The sequence below is a fragment of the Callorhinus ursinus genome, unplaced genomic scaffold (genome assembly GCF_003265705.2).
Source record: "Callorhinus ursinus isolate GAN/ISIS: 27379988/994484 unplaced genomic scaffold, GSC_fseal_2.0 scaffold31, whole genome shotgun sequence".
Lineage (NCBI taxonomy): Eukaryota > Metazoa > Chordata > Mammalia > Carnivora > Otariidae > Callorhinus > Callorhinus ursinus.
The window spans coordinates 8,539,531-8,565,026 of NW_027397093.1; the positions used below are offsets into that span (position 1 = coordinate 8,539,531).

The following is a 25,496-nucleotide window of genomic DNA, read 5'->3' on the forward strand; positions in this document are numbered from 1 at the left end:
CTCTTTCCACAGTTTGGCTATTGTGGACATTGCTGCTATAAACATCGAGGTGCACGTACCCCTTCAGATCCCTACATTTGTATCTTTGGGGTAAATACCCAGTAGTGCAATTGCTGGATCGTAGGGTAGCTCTATTTTCAACTGTTTGAGGAACCTTCATACTGTTTTCCAGAGTGGTTGCACCAGCTTGCATTCCCACCAACAGTGTGGGAGGGTTCCCCTTTCTCCGCATCCCCGCCAACATCTGTCGATTCCTGACTTGTTAATTTTTGCCATTCTGATGGGTGTGAGGTGGTATCTCATTGAGGGTTTGATTTGGATTTCCCTGATGCCGAGCGATGTTGAGCACTTTTTCATGTGTCTGTTGGCCATTTGGATGTCTTCTTTGGAAAAATGTCTGTTCATGTCTTCTGCCCATTTCTTGATTGGATTATTTGTTCTTTGGGTGTTGAGTTGGATAAGTTCTTTATAGATTTTGGATAGCAGCCCTTTATCTGATATGTCATTTGCAAATATTTTCTCCCATTCTGTCAGTTGTCTTTTGGTTTTGTGGACTGTTTCTTTTGCTGTGCAAAAACTTTTTATCTTGATGAAATCCCAAAGTTCATTTTTCCCCTTGCTTCCCTTGTCTTTGGCGACGTTTCTAGGAAGAAGTTGCTGCGGCTGAGGTCGAAGAGGTTGCTACCTGTGTTCTCCTTTAGGATTTTGATGGACTCCTGTCTCACGTTTAGGTCTTTCACCCATTTGGAGTCTATTTTTGTGTGTGGTGTAAGGAAATGGTCCAATTTCATTCTTCTGCATGTGGCTGTCCAATTTTCCCAACACCATTTCTTGAAGAGACTGTCTTTTTTCCATTGGACATTCTTTCCTGCTTTGTCAAAGATGAGTTGACCATAGAGTTGAGGGTCTATCTCTGGGCTCTCGATTCTGTTCCATTGATCTATGTGTCTGTTTTTGTGCCAGTACCATAGTGTCTTGATGATGACAGCTTTGTAATAGAGCTGGAAGTCTGGAATTGTGATGCCGCCAGCTTTGCTTTTCTTTTTCAAGATTCCTCTGGCTATTCGGGGTCTCTTCTGGTTCCATACAAATTTTAGGATTATTTGTTCCATTTCTTTGAAAAAAGTGGATGGTATTTTGATGGGGATTGCATTGAATGTGTAGATTGCTCTAGGTAGCATTGACATCTTCACGATGTTTGTTCTTCCAATCCATGAGCATGGAACCTTTTTCCATTTCTTTGTGTCTTCTTCAATTTCTTTCATGAGTATTTTATAGTTTTCTGAGTACAGATCCTTTGCCTCTTTGGTTAAATTTATTCCTAGGTAGCTTATGGTTTTGGGTGCCATTGTAAATGGGATCGACTCCTTAATTTCTCTCTCTTTTGTCTGGTTGGTGTATAGGAATGCCACTGATTTCTGTGCATTGATTTTATATCCTGCCACTTGACTGAATTCCTGTATGAGTTCTAGCAGTTTTGGGGTGGAGTCTTTTGGGTTTTCCACATACAGTATCATATCATCTGCAAAGAGTGAGAGTTTGACTTCCTCTTTGCCGATTTGGATGCCTTTGATTTCTTTTTGTTGTCTGATTGCTGTGGCTAGGACTTCCAATACTATGTTGAATAGCAGTGGTGAGAGTGGCCATCCCTGCCGTGTTCCTGACCTTAGGGGAAAAGCTCTCAGCTTTTCCCCATTTAGAATGATATTCGCTGTAGGTTTTTCATAGATGGCTTTTATGATATTGAGGTATGTACCCTCTATGCCTATACTCTGAAGAGTTTTGATCAAGAAAGGATGCTGTCCTTTGTCAAATGCTTTTTCTGCATCTATTGAGAGGATCATATGATTCTTGTTCTTTCTTTTGTTAATGTATTGTATCACGTTGATTGATTTGCGGATGTTGAACCAGCCTTGCAGCCCAGGGATAAATCCCACTTGGTCATGGTGAATAATCCTTTTAATGTACTGTTGGACCCTATTGGCCAGTATTTTGGTGAGAATTTTTGCATCCATGTTCATCAAGGATATTGGTCTGTAATTCTCCTTTTTGATGGGGTCTTTGTCTGGTTTTGGGATCAAGGTAATGGTGACCTCATAAAATGAGCTTGGAAGTTTTCCTTCCATTTCTATTTTTTGGAACAGTTTCAGGAGAATAGGTATTAATTCTTCTTTAAATGTCTGATAGAATTCCCCTGGGAAGCCATCTGGCCCTGGGCTTCTGTTTGTTGGGAGATTTTTGATGACTGCTTCAATTTCCTTAGTGGTTATAGGTCTGTTCAGGTTTTCTATTTCTTCCTGGTTCAGTTTTGGTAGTTGATATATCTCTAGGAATGCACCCATTTCTTCCAGGTTATGTAATTTTCTGGCATAGAGTTGCTCATAATATGTTCTTATAATTGTTTTTATTTCTTTGGTGTTGGTTGTGATCTCTCCTCTTTCATTCATGATTTTGTTGATTTGGGTCATTTCTCTTTTCTTTTTGATAAGTCTGGCCAGGGGTTTATCAATCTTGTTAATTCTTTCAAAGAACCAGCTCCTAGTTTCGTTGATTTGTTCTACTGTTCTTTTGGTTTCTATTTCATTGATTTCTGCTCTGATCTTTATTATGTCTCTTCTCCTGCTGGGTTTAGGCTTTATTTGCTGTTCTTTCTCCAGCTCCTTTAGGTGTAGGGTTAGGTTGTGTATTTGAGACCATTCTTGTTTCTTGAGAAAGGCTTGTATTGCTATATACTTTCCTCTCAGGACTGCCTTTGCTGTATCCCAAAGATTTTGAACACTTGTGTTTTCATTTTCATTGGTTTCCATGAATTTTTTAAATTCTTCTTTAATTTCCTGGTTGACCCATTCATTCTTTAGTAGGATGCTCTTTAGCCTCCATGTATTTGAGTTCTTTCCAACTTTCCTCTTGTGATTGAGTTCTAGTTTCAAAGCACTGTGGTCTGAAAATATGCAGGGAATGATCCCAGTCTTTTGGTACCACTTGAGACCTGATTTGTGACCTAGGCTGTGATCAATTCTGGAGAATGTTCCATGGGCACTAGAGAAGAATGTATATTCCGTTGCTTTGGGATGGAATGTTCTGAATATATCTGTGAAGTACATTTGGTCCAGTGTGTCATTTAAAGTCTTTATTTCCTTGTTGATCTTTTGCTTAGATGATCTGTCCATTTCAGTCAGGGGGGTGTTAAAGTCCCCCACTATTATTGTATTGCTGTCAATGTGTTTCTTCGCTTTTGTTCTTAATTGCCTTATATAATTGGCTGCTCCCATGTTCGGGGCATAGATATTTACAATTGTTAGATCTTCTTGGTGGACAGACCCTTTAAGTAGGATATAGTGTCCTTCCTCATCTCTTATTATAGTCTTTGGTTTAAAATCTAATTTGTCTGATATAAGGATTGCCACCCCAGCTTTCTTTTGGTGTCCATTAGCATGGTAAATGGTTTTCCACCCCCTCACTTTCAATGTGGGGGTGTCTTTGGGTCTAAAATGAGTCTCTTGCAGACAGGATATTGATGGGTCTTGTTTTCTAATCCAATCTGATAGCTGTGTCTTTTGATTGGGGCATTGAGCCCATTTACATTTAGGGTAACTATTGAAAGGTATGAATTTAGTGCCATTGTATTGCCCGTAAGGTGACTGTTACTGTATATTTTCTCTGTTCCTTTCTGATCTGTGCTGCTTTTAGTCTCTCTCTTTGCTTAGAGGACCCCTTTCATTATTTCTTGGAGGGCTGGTTTCGTGTTTGCAAATTCCTTTAGTTTTTGTTTGTCCTGGAAGCTTTTTATCTCTCCTTCAATTTTCAATGAGAGCCTAGCTGGATATAGTATTCTTGGCTGCATATTTTTCTCATTTAGTGCTCTGAAGATATCATGCCAGTCCTTTCTGGCCTGCCAGGTCTTGTGGATAGGTCTGTTGCCAATCTAATGTTTCTACCATTGTAGGTTACATATCTCTTCTCCCGAGCTGCTTTCAGGATTTTCTCTTTGTCTCCGAGACTCGTAAGTTTTACTATTAGATGTCGGGGTGTTGACCTATTTTTATTGATTTTGAGAGGGGTTCTCTGTGCCTCCTGGATTTTGATGCCTGTTTCCTTCCTCACATTAGGGAAGTTCCCTGCTATTATTTGCTCCAATATACCTTCTGCCCCTCTCTCTCTTTCTTCTTCTTCTGGGATCCCAATTATTCTAATGTTGTTTCGTCTTATCGTATCGCTTATCTCTCGAATTCTGCCCTCGTGATCCTGTAGTTGTTTCTCTCTCTTTTTCTCAGCCTCTTTATTTTCCATCATTTGGTCTTCTGTATCGCTGATTCTCTCTTCTGCCTCATTTATCCTAGCAGTTAGTGCCCCCATTTTTTATTGCACCTCATTAATAGCCTTTTTGATTTAGACTTGGTTAGATTTTAGTTCTTTTATTTCTCCAGAAAGGGTTTCTCTAATAACTTCCATGCTTTTTTCAAGCCCAGCTAGTGTCTTTAAAGTCATGATTCTGAACTCTAGGTCCGACATCGTACTAATGTCCATATTGAGTAGGTCCCTGGCTGACGGTACTATCTCTTGTTCTTTTTGCTGAGGTGATTTTTTTCGTCTTGTCATTTTGTCCAGAGGAGACTAGATGAATGAGAGAACAAAATGCTAACAGGTTAACAACGTCCCCAGCAAATATACTCTCTACAAATCAGAAAAGACCTGAAACCAGGGGAAAAGAAAGGGAAAGAAAGAAAAAGAAAGAGAAAAGAAAGAAAGAAAGAAAAAAGAAAAAGATAAAAACAAAAATAGAACAGTACAAAAAAAACAGAATATGATCAAATATGATCAGGCTAGTGCATAGATCAGTGCCACACACTAGATTTTGGGCGTATTTTGGTCTGTTAGAAAAAAGTGCCTCCAAAATTTTAAAGGAAGAAAGACTTATATATGTACAAAATAAGGGTTGATACAATGAAGGGATGGAAGATGACTGTAAAGATGAAAATTATAAAAGATTTTATAAAAGGAATTGATACGATAAGAAGTTGTTTGAAAAAAGAAAGAAGATTTAAAAAAAAAGGAGAGAATGTGATCAGGAAGGAGACTAGAACAAAGCCATACACTAGTGATTTAGGGTATATTTTGATCTGTTAGAAGAAACTGTATCTCAAAATTTTAAAGAGAGCAATTTATATATATATGCCAAAAATAAGGGTAACGACAATGAAGGGATAAAATATGACTCTAAAAATGAAAAATAAAATTTTTTTTTTAAAAAAGGGATTGATAAGATGTTGGTTGATAAAGGGAAAAAGAGAAATTAAAAAAACAGTTAAAAAAATTAACTTTGAAATACTAATGAATCATGGTAAAAAAAGCCATGAATTCTATGTGCAGTATTCCCTTGGCGCTGGAGTTCTCCCGTTCTCCTTGATCGGTAAACTTGGTCTTGGCTTGCTGGCTGTTCGTGCTGATCTTCTGGGGGAGGGGCCTGTGCCGTGGCTTCCCAAATGTCTTTGACGGAGGCGGAATTGCCCCGCCCTTGTCGGTCCGGGCTAAGCAAGCTGCTCGGGTTTGCTCTCAGGAGCTTTTGTTCCCTGCAAGCTCTCGGTACAGCTTTGGAGGACGACAGTGAAAATGGCGGCCTCCCAATCTCCGCCCCAGAGGAGGCAAGAACTTGGGGCCCCGCTCCTCAGTGCGCCCCCAGAGAAAAGCAGTCAATCACTCCCGTCTCCCCGGTCTCCGGCCACACTCCGTGCTCACCCGGCCTGTGACCGAGCGTTTCTATCTCTGGCACCCGACCCCGTGTGGGGTCTCCAAACCCAGCAGATCCCTGTGGTGCGCTCCCGCACCGCTCCTCCCCGGGAAGGAAGGGGAGTCTCCCCGGATCTGCCGCTTGTTGGGTCCCTGCTGGAGGAGCAGTGGCCCGACTGGGCCGCGGATCACAGTCTATGGCCACCCCGAGCTGAGAGCCCGCGCCTCGGCTCCGTCTCTGCAGCCGGCTTCCCCGCTCCGATCTCTGGGAGCTCTGCCGCACTCAGGCACCCCCGGTCTTTCTGTGACCCTGAGGGTCCTGAGACCACACTGTCCCGCGAGGGTTCCACCCCCCGCTTAGCCACTGCAGCGACGTCCCTCCGCGGAGCCAACTTCTAAAAAGTTCCGATTTTGTGCTCCGCGTCTCTATCACTTGCCAGAAGCGGCCGGCGGAGGCCCCTCCCCCGCTGTCTATCCTCCCGAATATCGCCTCGGATTCACTTCTCTGCACGTCCTACCTTCCAGAAAGTGGTCGCTTCTCTGTTCAGAGAGTTGTTGCTACTCTCCTCTTCGATCTCCTGTTGAGTTCGTAGGTGGTCAGAATGGTTTGATCCCTATTCAGCTGAATTCCTGAGACCAGACGAAATCTAGGTCTCCTACTCCTCCGCCATCTTGCTCCGCCCCTCGGCATGGAATTATTTCTTTATAGAGAGCCTTCCCCTACTCCAGGAGCTTGCAGATGGTGGGTCTGACTTGAACCTCCTGGAACCTATGAGAGAGAAACAAGGCTCTCTGGCCCAGTAACCCAGACGAGGAGACTCCAGCACCCAGAGAGGTCAAGTAGTTCTCAGAAAGTCACACAGCAATTTGAAGGCAATAGAACTTGGGTGTTGACTCTGATCCAGTGCTCCTCCAGCTTTGGTATGCCCAGGAATCTTCTGGGAGTCTTGTGAAAATGCAGATCAGGAGGTCTGGGGTGGGGCCCGAGATTCAGAATTTCTGACAAGGGCCCAGTTGCTCCTGATGCTGCTGGTCTGAGGACCTTGCTCGGAGTGAAGTGAGGAGGCCGAGGTCTTTACAGCCTCATCAAGTAGGAGTGAGCCCTCTGTCCTCTCCTGCCTCCTCATTGATTGGTGTGCCCCAACTTTTTCCAGAGTTTTCTTTCTCTTCCGACGTGAAGGCCTGGGTTGCTGCCACCGTGCTTCCCCGGCCCGTTTTCTCAGGGCTCCTCTTGCTTCATGGTTGAAGTGAACGTCACATCTTAGCTGGTTGCTGAGAGGCCCCCAGCTCGGAAGCCTGCTTGCTGTAGGCTCACAGTCCCCATTCCAGGGAGATTCGAATGCCTGAATTAACTTCCTCTGGAGCAATAAACCACCCTGAGTGCTAACCTAGTTCATATTTTTAGAATGTGCTCCATCAGTTACTTCACTTGCAGAGCGGCGTCGCTCTGCTCATCAGGGAGGGGCTGGCAGAGTCTTCCTCAGGTGTTCTTGAGCTGCCCCCTCCTTGTTCCCATCCCTCCTGAAGTCAGGCTTTCTCCCTTGGCCTTGGATCCTCAGTGTTTAGGATGGAGAGATTATCCATCCCATTTGGTAGACGTGGTGCAAACAGAGGCCCAGAGCAAGTGACAGGTCAGGTCCGGAAGTGCAGTGTGATGGTCCCGAGAAGCAGGGCCCCTGAGCCCTTCACCTCCCTGCTGGGGACAGGGCATGAAAGAGGGACATTCTCCCAGGCCAAGCAGGGCCAGGGACTCTCTCTCTGAGCCACTGTTTTGCAAGATGCTAGTCTGAAGGGAAGCCAGGTACGGGGCCATGACCCATGCCACCCTCTGGTAGGATGGTTTTTATTTATAAAGTTCATCTGGAAAATCCTCATGCTAGAGAAGACTGCCAGGCTTCAGCCAGTGGTTGATGCCGTGCCCTCCCCACCCTGGGGAGACCTCTGACTCTGGCACCAGACCAGTATTACCAAGTGACTGGGTTTGTGTTTTCAGCCCAGCTTCTCCCACCTGTGGCCGAGGCGTTAATGAGCAACACTGCCAAGAGGCCGAGAGGCAGGCTGGCTCCCAGGCTGGGCCCGGCTGGACAGGGCCTCTCCAGGGGTGGGGAGGGCCACTTTCAAACCCAGGGCAACATGGTCAGTGGCTGGCATTTCTTAACCAAGCTCCGCCTCTGGACCCAAGGCCTGTGGAGGTGGCAACTTCATGCATTCTTCCACCAATTAAACTTGAGCACCAGCTGGGTTCAAGGCCCCGGGCAGGCTGCCCAAGGGCTCCGAGAGGGAGGGCAGTGAACAGGACACAGTCCCTTTCTCAAGGACCTTAGGCCTCTTCCTGGGCAGGCATGCTGTGTCCATCTGTAAAAGTAAAAGCTGAAAGCATCCGGAAGTGTGTGTGTGTGTGTGTGTGTGTGTGTGTTTATGTGTCAGTGTGTGCACGTGTTTGTCCGTGTTCATGGACCTGTGTGCTCATGTGTATGTGTGTTCTGTGTCAGTGTCAGTGTGTGTCCATGTTTCTGTGTGTTAGAGTGTGAGGATCTCGTCCTGATCCTTACTCTGTGACCTGGAGAAAGTCCCTTGGCCTCTCTGGCCCTTGCTTCCCTACTGTGAAATGAAGACCTGGATCATCTCCTTATCTTACGAGAATTAGTCAGTTTTGCAACTGAATGAGTCACTCCACAAATGGCAGTCTGAGCCATTTGGCCCACAAAGCCTAAAATATTTACAGAAAAAGCTTGCTAGCCCTCTGCTAAGTGCATTATAAATATGGACTTTTTTAATCCTCCTAATAGCCCTAGTAAGAAGGTATTATTGTGCCCACTTGATGGATGAGGACACTCAAGCCCAGAGTTATCAGATACCACGTCTAAGGTGACACAGTTAGGAAGTAGGCAACGGGATGTGAACCTGGGCAGTGGGGCCCGGAGGGCTGTAGCTCGGACCACTCTGCAGTGCCGAAAGAGGACCCTGGGGAGGGACAATGGGCTAAGGTTTGGGGGCTCATCTTCAGAGTGCTACCTTGACCTTGCCAGGCTCTTGTCCAGAGTAGTGATGTGTCAAAGTTCTGCTTTGGAAATTGCTGTAAAGTGGATGTCCAGGGACCACCCTGCCTTTGGGGATACTCGGTCTCCAAACTGTATCTCTGAAGCACTAGATCATTCTTGGATGCTACACCTGCATGTCATTAGCCGGGCACTGCTCACAAGAGCTTCTCCGCAAAGACTTCCTAATTTAGATTATCGGCCAGTGTTTATACAGTTGCCACGTGCTGTGGTCTGTGTCCTAGCTGCCTGCTGTAGATTGTAAATGCTTGGAAGGCCTGCGTTGTGTTTTTCACGGTGTGTTGTTCGGGGCAGAATGGTGTCTCATCAGGCCAGAGGATTCTGAGGCCACAGTGGTATCAGAAGGGAGCTGTCAGGATGCTCGCACCTCGAGAGGCTTTGCCCAGAGCCGAGAGTCACAGGCAGGGAGGATCAGTGATGGAGCAGGTGCTGTGGGTGCCCCACCCCATCCCTCAGCACCCTCCACTCCTATCCTGTGCAGCTAGCTGCTCCTAGCTTGGTGCCCTCCCCATGGCTTGGAGCCAAAGTGAGCCCGGACAGAGTCAGCGCCCGCAGGCACGGCCCCAGCCGCAGACCCCTGCATCTGGCTCCTCAGTGGCACGGCCCCGAGGCATGTTCTACACCAGAGCTAGTCACCGAAACTTCTGGGGTGATGGAAATGCTCTACATCAGTGCTGTCCAATATGGTAGCCACTGGTTACATGTGGCTACTGAGCTCTTGAAGTGTGGCAAGACCAAGGAACTGTATCTTGAATTTTCAGTAATTGAATGTCAGTAGCCAGATGTGGCTAGTGTGGAGCAGGGCAGCTGTGCCCTGTGTCCCAGAGGTCCTCAGCAGGACTGAGCCTGGCTTAGTTGTCTTTGGCAGTGTCCTCACTGTTAACAAACCCTGCATTGAATTCCTTACCTTCCCCACTCCCCAGCTGATTCTTCCCTGGAGTTGCCATCCAAATAAACTCTTCATTCCAGCCATATGAAATTGCCATTTTTTTGATCAAAAAAATGGTTGAATGTTAGTACTTTCATATGATTCAGTTTGCACTGAAATCCCCACCTTAGGTCTGCATCCTGGGGAAGCCCCACCTCATGGGGGTGTCGAGGTTTGTGTTGGTTTTTGTGTGCAAGCTAGGGGAGGGGTGGTTGAAGTCATTCCCTGCCCAGGTGGGATTTTAATCCCAGCCCTGCCTCAAGGTGGCTATGCAGCCTTGAGCAAGCCACTAAGCCTGTCTGTGCCTCAGTCCTCAGTGAAGATTATCCTTCCTACTCCCCTGGCCCAGTGCCTGCCCTTCCCGCCTCGCAGGCTGGTTGGAAGGAGCCAGGGAGCTCATAGACAGGACAAGTCATTAGAAGTGAGCATAGTGAGGCTGTAAGTTCCATTCCCAGGTGCGGTGCCCCTGCAGCACCCTGTCCCTGGCTAGAGGGAAGCTTGCTCATGGCTGATGGAATCCGGACTGTGTCCATCTTTAATGCTAGGATGGGCATTCCTGGCTGCCTGGGATGCCTGTGCCCTGAAGCCGTCTTTGCCTACTCCCCTCCTTTTGGCAGGGTGCACTTAGCCACGAGCGTGAGCTCCTGAGCAGGGATGCTGGGAAAACTTACCCTGGCTGCCATCTGATCAGAGCAATAGCATGATTTAGTGGATGGCTGCTGAGGGCCTCTCATGTGTTTCCCTTGTCCACCAAAAGGCAGTAAACAGTTTAAATAGGTGGTGATGGTGAGGCTTATCCTTTTTTAGATTTTTCCTGGAATGGAACTAGACAGGCTGGGGCCATTGTACTAGCAGGCAGTGTGGATTCTCCTCATTCCCTCCAACTTCTTGAACTTTCCAGGGTTTTGTTCCTTCAGCTCCGACTTGCCTTGTCCAGAAGCTCAACACCTCCCAGAATGTTCATGCTGGAGGGAGGCTGAGCCATCAGGGACCATTCAGGAAACCAGGGCTCACTCCTACTCCAACAAGTGCAGTAGGAGTTTATGTGGGGAACTAAGTATAGAGGTATTGGAGGGGATAAAAAGCGAAGCATGAAATGGAGAGGTGACCCCCAGAACAGCAATAGCAGGAAGCTGCTAGCATCCCTAGGGCTGGGGGCAGGGGGCAGTCAGGGAGAGCTGGTTTCCCGGAGCTCAGAATCCAGAAGCATCTTGGGTTGCTGGAACTTTGGAAGGCCTGCTAGGTGGGGCAGGACCACAGAGGAAGTGACTCTCTGGGGACAGCAGGAGACCCAGAGGTGGTAGAGCCACTGTGGAGACACCACCCAAAGCAGAGAAAGAGAGGGAGAAGCATCCTGGTTTTTCTCCTCCTTCTTACAGGAAGAAAAACTGTCTTCTGCCTATATACTTATTGGTCAGATCTACCAGAAGGCAGAGGGCAAGGGAGTAGGCTGGGGCTGGGGGTGGGGGAAGTGTGGTTTTTAGGGGAGTACTCAGGACTGGGTCTGAGGGCAAATGATGAGCATGGGGGCCTCAGAGAGCCTTTAGATGAGATGTTCTCATCCTGGAGCCTGCGAATGAGCTCCAGGGAGCCCAAGCACCTCGAGGGAATGTAGGCACTATTTTGTCTCCAATGTACATTCACTCTCTAGAAAGAGAGCTAGTATCTTTCTTCAGATTCTCAAGTTGCCCAGTGCCCACCTAAAGATGAAGCACAATCGATAGATGCACCACCTTGTCTTACTCAGGGGAAATCTGTGGGTGCAGAGAAACACACCTGTACTCTTGGTTTAGGGTCCTTTCTGCTAACTGGCTGTTGTCCTTCAATTGTATGTTAGGAAAGGCCCCTTTCTGCTCTCTGCCTCTCCAGAACTAGCTGTGTGTCTCCTCTTGCTGGTCAGCCTTCCTGATCTCAGGCTCACAGGAGTGCTCCGTCCAGCATGCTCCTGCGCTATGGCTGCCATGCCATTGATCTGGATCCTGGTCTAGGCGCACCACACAGTGTGTGATGCAGGCAGAGCTGGCACTGGGAACAAAATCCAGTTCTCCTTCCCTCCGTCTCCTTTGTTCAATAAACATGGACCTTGCACCTACCATGTGCCAATTTTGCCAAGTACTGGGGAGACAGTGCCGATCAAGATAGATGATGACCCTGCTGTCATGGAAGTAGAGGTAGAGTTAGAAAACAAGCAAGAGAACAAAGACACAAACAAGATAATTTCTGACTATGATAAGTGCCAAGAAGATATCAGACCCGGGAAATGGGATACAGTAATGAGGGTTGAGGAGGGGAGCTATTTTTGATGGGGACATGTTTAAGCAGAGATGTGAGGGAGGAGGAGTCAGCTTTCCAAGAGAAAAAGCATGGAAGATAGGAGCAAGGGCCAGTGTGAAGGCCCCGGGGTGGGAATGAGGACCCCAAAAACAAAAACAAAAACTAAAACAAAAAATGGGCCCATGTAACTGACGCCAAATGAGAGCTCTTGCCCTGACAGTCTTTGACTCTCCTGATGGACCCTGCCATGCCTCATGCAGACTCTTCTTGCTTTTGTGGGTGAAATGGGTGGCCAAGGGTTCCTTCCTTTGCCATGCTCTGTTCTCAGCAGGGTGTGTGGCAGGTGGCTGGAAGCTGACTTTCCGTGCCCCAGAGCAGGGGCTGAATGTTTTGGTGCCTCTGAGATGCCGGGAGGATGGCAGATTGTTTCTGTTCAGTTCATCAGTCACACAAAAGCCCAGAGAGCAAAGAGCACAGGCTTAATTTATTTTGTTTATTTTGCAGAGGAAATAGCACTTCCTTGGAGTGAAAGCTCTGAAGACTAAAAGCTGAATGGAGAGGGGGAGTTTGGATTAAATGAATGGGCTGACCAGCTCTGACCCACTTTCCATCCAGCACAGCAGTGATGAGAGAGGAAATTGCATTCTGGCTCTCTCTGTGCTGGCCCAGGGGCTGGTCACTTTTCCAGCCTGCCCTTTCACAGGGGATGGGACTTCTGTGCAAGTCGGGCTTGATGGAAGGGTTCTTGAAGGTAACTCATAAGATGGGGCGTGGGTCACAGTGTACAGTGGCCTCGTGCCCTGCCTGAGTCCATCTTGGACACTTCAAGGCTGTCTGACAGCACCCCATCCTCTTAGTAGTGAGGGCAGGTATAGATTTAGGTGAAGGTCATTTTCTTGGTTCTGTGATGTAACTGTAATGGGAAGAAGAAATCACTGTTCCTCCGGACTGCAAAGGAGTGATCAAAAGGGGGAATTGTCAGGAGGCCTGGGGCAGGCTGGGCAGGGAGGCCAGGGGACATTCCAGCTCATCCCTGTGACCAGTCTAGTGCTGTGATTGCAGTGTCCATGAAGGGCTTACTTCAAGGCATCCTGGGTTCACATTCCGGGCTCCACATTTCATTAGCTGTGTGGCCCCGCAGGTTACTAATCTGGTTTAGAGGCCTCAGCTTCCTCACCTCTAAAATGGAAGTATTAATACCTGTCTGTCCCACCTCTCGGGTTGGTGTGGGGTTCCAAAAGGATGCAGGGTTTGAAAGTGCTGCCAGGCACATAGTAGGTACTTAGTAAATATAGGTTGCTTAATTGAAAGAATGCATAAATAAGTAACTGAGAGACCAAAACTGGTATGTTATCTGGAACATTATGACTATAAGGAATGAGCATTGGAATGACAGTGACAAGGAGGAAGTTAAGGTGGACTGTGGCAAGGTACCCATGAAGATTCATCATCCCAAGGGCTTGGCCAGCTCCATCAAGTGTCCTCACTGCAGGAAGAACATGCTCTGGACATAGTGCAGATCGTCCTGCTCCCATAGGATGGATGACTGAATCACAACACTGGTGCTTGGGTCTGTTTGTGGATTTCTTGCTCCTCAGGATTCTTTAGACAGCTGTTCACATGAGGCTCTTAAAAGAGAATCGAGCCCAAGAGTGAGGGAAGGCTCTAACCATGGCATTTTGAGGGTGCTTCACTAATGAAATAATTACATCATTAATCACCAAACGAAGAAGGAGAGGAGAAGGCATCAAAAGAAGAGCACATGTTCATATGCAGTGATCACTGACAAACTCTGATTTTAACAGGCCCTTATGAAGAGCACTGAAGAGTCATCTGACTTAGGGCTGATCAAAAGACGTTCAGGAAGGCTGAAACACAGAATGAACTAAAGCTCGTAAAAAGAGCCAAAGATAGCCCTAGACCTTTGTAAAATAATAGCCCCAGAGTTAGAAGGTGAACAAGACGGGATAGTGTCACTACTCTGGAAACGTGATAGTGTTAGCAGACAAAGAAACAAAATAGAAAAGTGAGTGTTTTCTGTTTTTTGTCTCTGCCTTCTCCACCTGGAATGAACCCTCTTTGGAATGAAAAAGAGAATAAGTCTCTTGCAAGGAACCAGAGAGTCATTTTAAAATGTGTTTCTAGGATCAAGTGGGTCCTCTGGCAGGGTCTTGACATATACTTTGGGTATGTTGGATATGATTGCAGAGTTGTGTGGGGGAGTCTTTTGATTGATTATTTTCATTATGGATTGAATTTTCCAGCTTCTTTGCATGCCTGGTAATTTTCGATTGGATGCCAGACAGTAAATTTTACCTTGTTGGGTGCTGGATATTTTAGTACTCCTATAAATATTCTTGAGCTTTGTTCTGGGACACAGTTAAATTTCATGGAAACAGTTTGATCCTTTTGCGTCTTGCTTTTAAACTTTATTAGGTGCGACCAGAGCTGCCTTAAGGCAGGGCTGAATTTTCCCCACCATAGAGGCAATGCCATTCTGAGTACCTGGATGAGTTTGCTAGGTCTGCCATAACAAGACATCACAGACCGAGTGGCTTACCAACAGAAATTTATTTTCTCCCAGTTCTGGAGGCTAGAAGTCTGAAATCGAGGTGCCAGTAGGGTTTTTTCTTCTGAGACTTCTCTACTTGGCTTGCAGATGGCCATGTTCTCTCTGTGTCCTCATGTAATCATCCCTCTGTCTGTGTGGTCTGTATCCTAATTTTTTCTTAAAAAGGACGCCAGTCATACTGGATCAGGGCCCCACCTAAGGACCCCGTTTTGGTTTAATTACCTCATTAAAGACCCTATTTCCAAACACTGTCACATTCAGAGGCACGGAGGGTTAGCGCTTCACCCCAGGACACAATTTGGTCTGTAACTTGGTGCCTCATGGATTTTGAGGTTTTCTGTTCTGGCTGGTTGGACATGACCTATTTCCAGGCCCATGTGAGCTCCCTGCTGTTCTGTGTGTCCCTCCAAGATGTTTCTCTCCTTAATCCACATTAATCCACCTTGGGCAGTTTCCTCACAGACCTGTGCTGATCAATACCTAGACTCAAGGAGGCCCCTCTCCTGATCTCTGGAGTGCTGTCTTGGCAGCTTTCTCCTCTCTGGTGCCTTGCCCTGTGAATTCTAGCCACTTCAGCTTCCCTGGAATCCCAGCTCATCTCCTCAATTCAGCGAGAGCTCTGGGCTCTGCCTGGGTCCCCCCTCTCTGTGCCACAACCCAGACAGACACCCTCCAGGTGGCTGGCTGGGGCAATCATGGGCTCCTCTCATTTGGCTCTCAGGGATCACTGTCCTGCTCTTCCTGAGCTCCAGTGTCGACAAATCCTTACTTCCAGTGTTGCTTCTGATTTTTCAGTTGTTTTGAGGAGGGGGTTCTTGTTTAATTTTTATTTATTTATTTATCTATCTATCTATCTATTTATTTATTTAATTATATATTCTTTTTATTAACATATAATGTATTTGTTTCAGGGGTACAGATCTGTGATTCATCAGTCTTACACAATTCACAGCGCTCACCATAGCACATACCCTCCCCAGTGTCCATCACCCAGCCACCCCATCCCTCCCACCCCCCTCCACTCCAGCAACCCTCAGTTTGTTTCCTGAGATTAAGAGTCTCTTCTGGGTTGTCTCCCTCTCTGGTTTCCTCTTGTTTCATTTTTCCCTCCCTTCCCCTATGATCCTCTGCCTTGTTTCTCAAATTCCTCATATCAGTGAGATCATATGATACTTGTCTTTCTCTGATTGACTTATTTCGCTTAGCATAATACCCTCTAGTTCCATCCACGTCGTTGCAGATGGCAAGATCTCATTTTTTTGATGGCTGCATAATATTCCATTGTGTGTGTGTGTGTGTGTGTGTGTGTGTGTGTGTGTGTGTGTGTGTATACCACGTCTTCTTTATCCATTCATCTGTTGATGGACATCTAAGCTCTTTCCATAGTTTGGCTTTTGTGGACATTGCTGCTATAAGCATTAGGGTGCATGTGCCTTTTCAGATCACTACATTTTGAATCTTTGCAATAGTGCAATTGCTGGGTTGTAGGGTAGCTCTATTTTCAACTTTTTGAGGAACCTCCATACTGTTTTCCAGAGTGGCTGCACTAGCTTGCATTCCCATCAACAGTGTAGGAGGGTTCTTAAATCCAGTCCCCCCTACTTCCTTTGGAGAGTCTTTGAGTAGTGGGGAACACCTGGAGTGTTCTGGAATTTTTTGTTCTCCCTGGTATTTCTCAGTGCATGTTAGACGATGGATTTTGGAATTGCCATTCTAATGATACCGTGGCTTATCCTTGGGAATAATTTTTGATCAGATTGTTAAGCTGAGTGCTTGTGAGCCCTTAGAGGTGCAAGTGGTGGTCACATTGGACTCCATTCAAATAGGTCAGGCTGGAATCACCAGCCTTAAAGAACTGACATCCACCTGTAGGGCTTTCTTTACCCTGACTTACCCTTAAGTCATGTCAGTGAGGTTTTGCTGCACACCAAGATTTCCTTCTGTCCTTATAGCAACCTTCTCAGGTGGGTGCTGTCATCCTTGTTTTCCAGAAGGGGAAACTGCAGAGAGCTTAAGGAAATTTCCCAAATCTAGAGTTTGAATGCAGTTCTGTTGGCCCTTAAATGAGATGCTACATTGTCCGGTATCTTCATCCCCGTTTTGATTAGGGAGGATCCAAGAGCTGGGACCTCAACTCAATCAGCACATCAAAAACAACAGATTAGGTACAAGACCAAGGATGCTTCCTGGTCCCTGCATTGAGATAAGAAAAGATTCCCCAGAAGCAGATGGAGGCCAAGACTTATTCCTGGAAAAGACCTCATTTTAAGAAGGGAACTTAGAGATTATTCAGTCCTCACCTTCCAGCTGGTGTTAGTGGTGGCCAGTGGACCAGAGCTTTTGGGTGTGGCAGTGACACACTAATGGGCAGATAGGAAGCAGGACTTTCCTTAGTTGCCCTGGTCTCCATTATGCGAGGGGCTTTTCCTTGTGCATTTCTAAAGTGTGCAGTTACCCCTGGATAATTGGATGGATGAATACAACCTTGGATGGGTACAACCTTGTCGATTGTAAGTGAATCATCAGCTTGCCTCGCCATCACCACCAAAATGCCTTTCACACTCCAATTAAATTAACCCACTTACTTCATTCTCTAATGAACCTTTCCCAAAGTTAACCCCTCTGCCTCCATCTAGAGAAGAACTCTGGTTAGATGTCAACACGCTTTTGCTCCCTTGGGTGTCCACTCTGTTCTCCCATTCGAATGTGGCTCTTTCCATGTGATCATCGGTGGGCAGTGGGGAGGGGACAATCTTGTTAAATTTTGTTAAAAGAACGCTTTGCTGGCTTGGAATGCCAGCCCCTGTCCAGAGCATCGATCAAATATAGGACTGGTGCTTTTATTTCCACTGCTGTTAGCAAAGCTTTGGTGGGAAGGAGACATCGGGTGGGGAGTTTAGTCAGACCCAGGGGTGGTCCCCAGAAAATTCTTGTTAGGGCTAGTTTCCTAAGGTGAAAAGAGTTGTGAATTTCAAAAACATTTTGTGAACATCTACAAACTTTTGTTTACTGTGGGTTTGTAATTGAACTATATGTATAGGGAGGAAAAAAAAATGAGGCACAGAGGGTCTCTGAAAATATCGGTGCCCCACATGGTGATGGCCGTAAGCCTTGCCCATAAGCAGGAGGTACAGTCACTAGCATATGTGGTCCACATGCTGCAGAGAGTGCCCACACCTGGGCAGGTGCACACCTGGCCTCTGTTTGAATCCACCAGACTTCTAACCCAGTTCCTGTGCTCCCTCTTTGGGAAGCCACCCTTGTAGGCCAGGCTGGAAGTGAGCTTCCCCTCTGAGCCCCAGCTGCCCTTCCCCCATATATCTTTGCTGTTAGGGCTCTGGTCACTTTCTGTCTGGGCGTTGAGTTAGTTACTTACCTTCTTACTTCCTCAGCTGGACTCTACCATCCTTGGAGGACCGGGTCCAGGTCTGAGCCATCTTTGTGACCCCTTCAGTGCTTGCCAGAGAGCAGATGTGACCTCTCACTGGTGGTTCCTTTTCATCTGCTTAATGTCCTCCAGCCCGTGTATTGCAGAGGGTGAAAATAAAGGAAGGATCTTACCCTGTTTACTTCAGGGATACCTCTGGGTCAGGCTGCCCTTGTATTTCAGGGGTCCAGGGTTGGTGGGAAGTGGCTTCAGCTGGGATTTGGGGCTAAGCCGTTAAGAGTTTGGGTCTGCTGCAGCCCCTTCCCTCTCCTCGACTCAGGACAGTGGGACCCTTGGGGTGGGTCTGAGGCAGGCAGACTGTCACTTGGTGAAACTCTGAAATTTTTAAGGTTTTTATTACGGGTAGTACATCCTCTAACTAACAGGATAACTTAAAGTAAAAAAGAGGCTTTTTATGATAATAAAATTGTGTGTTTATGGTAGAAAACTTGGGAAATAACAAAAAATTATAAAGAGCAAGCAATTGCTTCTGTAATCCTACAATGCAGCAATCCTATTTTGGTGTATTTTATTATTGCAATGAAATGTTATGCTGAAAATGTGATTGGGTCATAAGGTATATAAAACTTTAAAAATACTGGCTTTTAAAAATAAAAGTAACACATATGGTATTCAAATATTTCATAAAGATATAAAATGAAAAATATAAGCTTTCTGCCCACCCACCTGCCTTAATCCCTGAAACCTCTCTCTAAAGGTACCAACTCTTCAAAGATTCTTTTGTATATCTTGGGGGTGGTGGTGGTAGGGAGGAGCACACATATACTAGTTCTCGTACACGTGACTAGTTGGACTTACAGGCTAGAAGCAGGTAAGGAGCATTTCCTCCTTTTGCTAGTGATATTTCAAAAATATTTTAAATGGCACCACCTCAGTCCGTCATGAAGCTGTCCCATCTCTATTCTCTGTTGGGCATTTAGTTTCTTTCCAGTTTATCTGTTATTAAAAGTAATACTTTAAAAACATTTTTATATATAATTTTGCCCACCTCTGCTTTTTTTTTTTTTTCCAGGATAGAATTCCAGAAATGGAATTCTTGTAGCAAAGGATAGAAACTTTTCTGGCTGTTGGTAGATACTGTCCAATTATGATACATCATTATTATTATTATTTCTTCTTCTTTTAAGATTTCATTTATTTATTTGAAAGAGAGAGAGAGTACAAACAGGGGGAGCAGCAGAGGGAGAGGGAAAGGGAGAAGCAGACTCCCCACTGAGCAGGGAGCCTGAAGTGGGGCTCAATGCGGGGCTCGATCCCAGCACCCTGGGATCATGACCTGAGCCGAAGGCAGCCACTTAACTGACTGAGCCACCCAGGCGCCCCTATGATACATTTCTTCTATAGAAATAGGACCATTTCTCTTGACCATCAGTTCTTTTTGATGTCTTGAAGATTAAAAAAGTAATAGAAGAAGACCTGCTCTTTATAAAAAATTCAAATGACATACAAGTTCATGGAGTGAAAAGTAAAAGGGGCGTGCCTCCTCAACCTCTGTCCTCAGCTCAGAAGTAAGCCCTGTTAGAGCCAAACCAGGATTGGACAGACCTAAATTAGAGTTTGGATGTTGCCGTGTAATGGTGGATTAGTTACGCAGTCGCTGGGCCTTGGGTTTCTTCATCTGTAAGCTGGGTGTACCAAGAATCCCTCTGTTGGATTGTGAGGATGACGTGGGTGTGTGCAGAGGGCCTGGCCAATGGTAGGCACTGTTACGGGTGTCGTGTTTGTTGAATGACTGATTGCGGCTCTCTGTGGGATGTAGAATCCACAGACTCAGGCTGAGATCGTGCTGGAAAGCGCTCCACTCATTCTGATGAATGCAGGCCCTTCTCTGCCCAATTGCTTTGAGTCTGGCCTGACAGAATCACAGTGCTGTGAGCTCCACAAGCAGGAGACAGTTTCCCAGCAGCAGGTGCATTGAGCTGTGTCCTAGTGTGCTCGTCTAGGCTCTTTGAGGAGCAGAATATCTTCACCCCTTTATTAGGATGGACACACCCTGGATTCCTATTCCTGAGAACTCTGACATTAAGGAGAGAAGAATCAGGCAAGAGGAGTCCCAGCTTGGACGGGCATGGATGGAGTGTCCCCTTGGAAACATCAGCCTGCTCGAAATTGTAGGCGTGACACGAGAAACCCTCCTATTTATATTGCACTAAACTCTGCAAATATCTTTCGTAACACTAAGCCCTGGGTTGTTTTAACAGCATCTCTAATTATAATCTTTTTAACATTTACCATGCTGTCACACCACCCTGATTAAAGTGCCATGGTGAGCATGGCTGTGCGCGCGCCCAGTGGCAGCGTTGCTGATGAGAAGGTGCCGCTAAAGCTGACCTTCCAGGAAAATTGGCTGAGCCATCACTTAGAATGCAGAGGACCCAGGGGGCCACTGTTTTGGGGCCCAGGCCCAACATGTCCCAGCTGAAGCGTGTCCCTGTGGTCTTCAGGCTGCATGTGTGAGATGGAAGAGCAGGTGTGTTGTGCAAGTCCCAGGGGGCCAGAGGAAGGCGTTTCGGGGTGATGGTCTGTTTTGGTGGCCTCAGCATCCTTTAGTCTACCTGACAATCAGCTCCTGTGAGTCTGTGTGGAAGAGGGGCCCAGCTCTGCGAGAGCTTGGCTAACAAGTATAGAAACATTAAGTGATTCCATGTGTTGGGCAGACGTTCATCAAGCATCTTCTGCGGGAGGAACCCCGGGTTGTACTAATCATGGCCAGCCAGTGACTAGTAAGAGAGGCTGGGCACTGGTACAGACTGGGTGTTTTGGAAATGGATCTGAGTGTGGACATAGGATGTTTGCTGGGGATCAACACCTGTGAAAGGAGGGGGGCAGAGGCAGCAGTGGCCACAGGGACGAGTGGGGGTGCTGATGCAGGCCCCACCAAGCCCCCACCAGCCCAGCAGGGAGCTCGGGGAGAATAGTGCCCAACAGAGTTGAGGTCTCCCGGCTGGAAGGGCTGGGCCTCTCTACTCCACCTCGGGCGCTCACCAGATACTGACCGTACACATCAGGAATGGTGTTACCTTCGGTGAAGCCACTGCCTGCAGTGGAGGCTGACCCTGATGGAGCCAACAGCTGGAGGCTGTCTGCTGACCCCACGCCTCCTTGAAGGAGGATTGGACCAGAGCATGCCCACAGCTAGGCAGAGCCTGGTGAAGGAACCGGAGTTCCCCCTGAATCCTGAAGGACCCCTCAGGCTTTGGTAGGCACAGAGGAACGGGGGCGGGGGGCTTCCACGTGAGCACAACAGCGTGAGCAAAGGTCTGGAGGAAGAAAAATAGCGCATCATCACAGAGAGCCAGTACGCGCAGCATTGATGTCTGGCTCTCGGAGCAGAGACGCTGCCGTCATTGAGAAGCAGCGCAGGGGGCCACCCGCGTGAGTGACCTTCCCAGCTGTTTGCCTTCTATCCCTCCCCTGAAGCCTGTTTTTCCTGTCACTGTTAGGGAAGCGAAGTCAACCTGGTGATGTGTCTTCCCGCTTGACCTGGAGTGGCCTTTCCTTTGTGTCCTCCAGCTGCTTCACCTCGGGCAACTGGGAAGATTATCTGCTTCCTCCTGCACAAAGCCTGGATTTTCAGGGCTCATCTCGACGAAGGTGGAGGTGACTTCTAGGGCAGCTGACCAGAGCCTTGAGAACCTCCTTGAGCCTGGTCACCCAGTTCTCTTCACAGGTTCTCCTGAGGGGGGGTGTGCGGGGATCTGGAGAGAGCACCCAGGCTCCCAAGGGTAGGGGGCCACCCTCAGCCTCTGACGGGTGTCTGGGAAGCTGGCAGCAGGCAACGTGTTTGCTGGGCATCTTGTAGCCCCTCTGGTGAAGAAAGGCTGGTCTTTGGGCTGACAGCTTGTCTGTTTGGATTTCTGAGATAGCCCCCGAGGTGAAGGGATTCTCACAGTCAGCACCTCTGTTCACCTTCCCTGGTGGTCTTGGGGGGGTCCCTCTTAGCCAGGTGCTTGTGGCAGCAGGGGGTGCTACGAGAAGAACACAGAAACAGAAGAGTCATGCCATGAAGGCAGGTAACCGGGGTCCAGCCAGCTCTCTCCCGACACCTGCCTTACCCATCAGCATCCTCCCCTTTCACACGCGCTGTTCCCGCCTCCCTCCTCTCCTCTGGCTCCCTGGCCCAAGCTGCCCCTTAACCAACAAGGGCCACACCTTAAGTCCCTGTCCCTTGACGTTGGATTTCCTCTCAAGTAACCTCAGAGGCCCTAGCTTGGGTGTTGTGGTATTTTGGGATTTGATGAAGGAACAGAGATAGCATGGCCCTGTGGCCTGTTTGTGGTAACCTCCCTCGGCCTTGACTAATGACTGCAGTGACATCTGTGGACAGGAGGCAGGTCCCTGCTGCAACCCTGTGTGATTGAATTTCCTGAGTTATTCTGTATCAGCAGGCTTGTACCTGGTGTGGGGTTCGGGTTTCAGGGCCCTCCCACTCAGGGCCAGGTCGATTAGGAAATAGAAAATGGCTAAAGCTCCAAGTACTCTGCAGCTGTAGTAACAGAAGTGTCCAAAGGTAAAGTTAATCACAAATTTTCATTAAAGGATTTTGTTGAAATTGGTCATTCATCGATATTTTTCCCATCTACAAGTTAACCACAGGGAGCTACGTGTATTTTTATTTTCCCCACATGTGCTTGCATTGTGTGTGTGTGTGTGTGTGTGAGAGAGAGAGAGAGAGAGAGAGAGAGAGAGAGAAGGAATCTTTCTGCAGAAGATGCAGAGGTTGGTTGTTCACATTACCCTTGCTAGCAGAGCTAACCCACGCGGCCTGCATCAGCTCTGCACACAATATATTCTTGCAGTTTGCCATGATAGAAAGCTGAGATAGTAGCTGCATTTTTCCCCCTGTGGTTTTCTTGGGCTTTTCTGAACCTGAACAGAGCTTGTTTTCCATCTCTAAATCCTGCTGGGGGGGTCTTGGCTGCTGGGATTCCAGCATTCTGGCCCTGTCCGGGGCAAGCCTTGCGTCTCTAGGAGGTGCTCCTGCCGCCACCGTTGGGTTGCTATGGAAACCAAGTCTCACCGTATGGTATAGAGCCTGTTTATTTCTCCATGTCCTGCCCCTGACCTGGGAAAAAAATGGTGATGGTGACACTTTTGCTCAGGGCCTGTTGGGAATTCCCTGCGCCATCCAGTGGGGCTTTTCCAGGCCCCGCCCATGGTGACCACAGCAGGAAGTCAGTATGTCTTGGAGGGGTGGTGTTTTCCTTGCTCGGGGTGGGTCCTCACCTTTGGAGAGGCTGCCCAGCTTCTCCTCCAGGCTCAGCATTGTTCACTGGGGCAGGGAGTCCTTGGGCCTTTGGGAATGCCTGGGAAGTGCCCAGGATAACCTCTGGAGTGGGTGGGAACCCAGAGGCTGATAATCACCCTGGGGACTGCCTCTGTCTCTTAGCATCGAGACACCTATGGCAGATTGCCTGGCATGTTACATCTCCTGGATCAGCTGAGTGGATAGTGAATATCATTGCCATGTGGCAAATTAAAGTGACTCCAAGTCAGCTAACAGGTGCCTTTTCATTATTAATTCCAATCAAAGACATTAGTAGCTATTTAAGGATTTAGCTACTTGGCCACCTACACTATACTTGCTCTGGATGCCTGCAGTTTTTGAAGAAGAGAGAGAAAAGGCCTTTTTCTTTTCCTTGCTACTCATCCTCGGAGAATTCACATTGGAGAAACATTAGGTGATTCTCTAAGTCTTTTTTTCCCAGAGCAGATGGAGTCTGGACAAGTCACCACAGTAATTCTGCATGCTGGCTAGTCTCAGCCCCATGAAGCAAGCTCCTACTATGTGTCTGTTACCTTTTGAAATGATATCCTTATGACTCTCAAAACAGTGCTTTGCAGAAGGCATTTATTTATTTATTTTTTCTTTTTAGATTATTTATTTATTTATTTGAGAGACAGAGACAGAGATAGTGAGAGAGAGCACAAGTGGGGAGGAGATGGAGAAGCAGGCTCCCCGCAGAGCAAGGAGCCTGACGTGGGACTCAATCCCAGGACCCCGGGATCATGACCTGAGCCGAAGAAGGTAGACGCTTAACTGACTGAGCCACCCAGGCGCCCTGCAGAAGGCATTTATTAAATTCTTGTTTCTTCGATGGGAAAATTGAGGCTCAGAGAGGCTAAACGTATCACCAGCATTCACCTAGCTAGGAAGCGGCACAGCTGAGATTTGACCCTGGCCTCTGACTTGGTGTTCTACCTGAGTTGGCGCAGGGCCAGCTGGACCTGGTTCATCATGTGCAGGGGTCTCTGCACTTCGCGAAGGCTGCCATTCTTTCTGACAGGCAGACATCTCACCCTGTCCTTTGTTGTCACTGGAAACCCAGCCCAGATGAGCTTCCCTAACGAACGAATTTTCCAAGCCATGACCACAACCTGTTAGTGGCCCTGAATGCCCAGGAGGGGGCGTAGCGAGGGATCTCATGAAGGTAGGTGTCTGTAGCAGACTCCGTGAATGCAGGGGTTTCAAGACCAAGAGCGTCTGAGCTCCTGACTGCAGGAGTGTCCCAGAAGCCTGCTGGGACCACCAAGAAGAACTTTCTTTTGGGACAACATTCATATAGAGGCAGTCTGACCTCTTGGTGGGAGACTGGTGGCCTCTAGGGGCTTTTTCTCTCACCTGGTTTCCCATCTGTTGCATGTACCCATCCCTTCCAGATCTTGGGCAACCCTGGGCTGTCACCATGGTATCTGTGTTGCTGGGCAAACACGTTAGCTGAAGAGCGAACATGGGCTAGGAAGGAGGACTCTTCTCGCACCTTGACCACCTGGGTGGAGTGAGCCCCGTCCCCTGCTAGGATGGGAGGGGGACAATGGCAGAGGGTAAACAGTAGGTGTTAGTACAAGAATGTGTTCAGATTCACACTGGCCAGGATTGGGAACCCCAACTACAGAGGCTGAATGTGCAGACTCCTGCTGTCTTGCTGAGGGTGTGAAGGGGAAAGAGGGCAGGGGGAGAAACCAGCCACTCAGGGAACACGTGCTGAGTCGGGGGCATCCGGGGGTGGGGGTGGGATGTTGATAGAAGCTGCCAGTGACACTCCTTTGGGGAACATTGCCATGTGCCAGGCTCTGGGAGAAACCCTTTATGTGCTCTCTCTTGCTGGTCCTCATGAGCAATCCTGGGAGGTCAGTACTATTGTTGTGTCCATTGTACAGTTGAGGAAACTGAGGCATTAAGCGTTTGAGCCACTTGGCCAAGTTCTTACAACTGGTAAAGTAGCAGATCCAGAAGACAAAGCCAGCCTTATCTGACTTCAAACTTGGACGCCCACTGCAGTTTCAGGTTTGGGAGGACAACTGAGGAGCTGGGGCAAGAGAAGTCTAATGTGCAGGTGCAGAAGGGCCGCCTGGAAGGGGAGGGGAGTGGGCAGGAGTGGTGGCTGGTGATGGGCTGCAGTGTGCCACAGGTCTTGGCATCAAGGGAAGGGTCAGGGGTGCTGAGTGTTAGGCTTCCCTTAGTGGGCACCGGGAATCCAGAACAGG

General features: G+C 47.7%; 1 protein-coding gene across 14 annotated transcripts in view; it reads left to right on the forward strand.

Moving 5' to 3' along the window:
- KCNMA1 (potassium calcium-activated channel subfamily M alpha 1) overlaps positions 1-25,496 on the forward strand; it is a 746,792-nt gene that overhangs the window by 164,774 nt on the left and 556,522 nt on the right. The window lies entirely within an intron of this gene.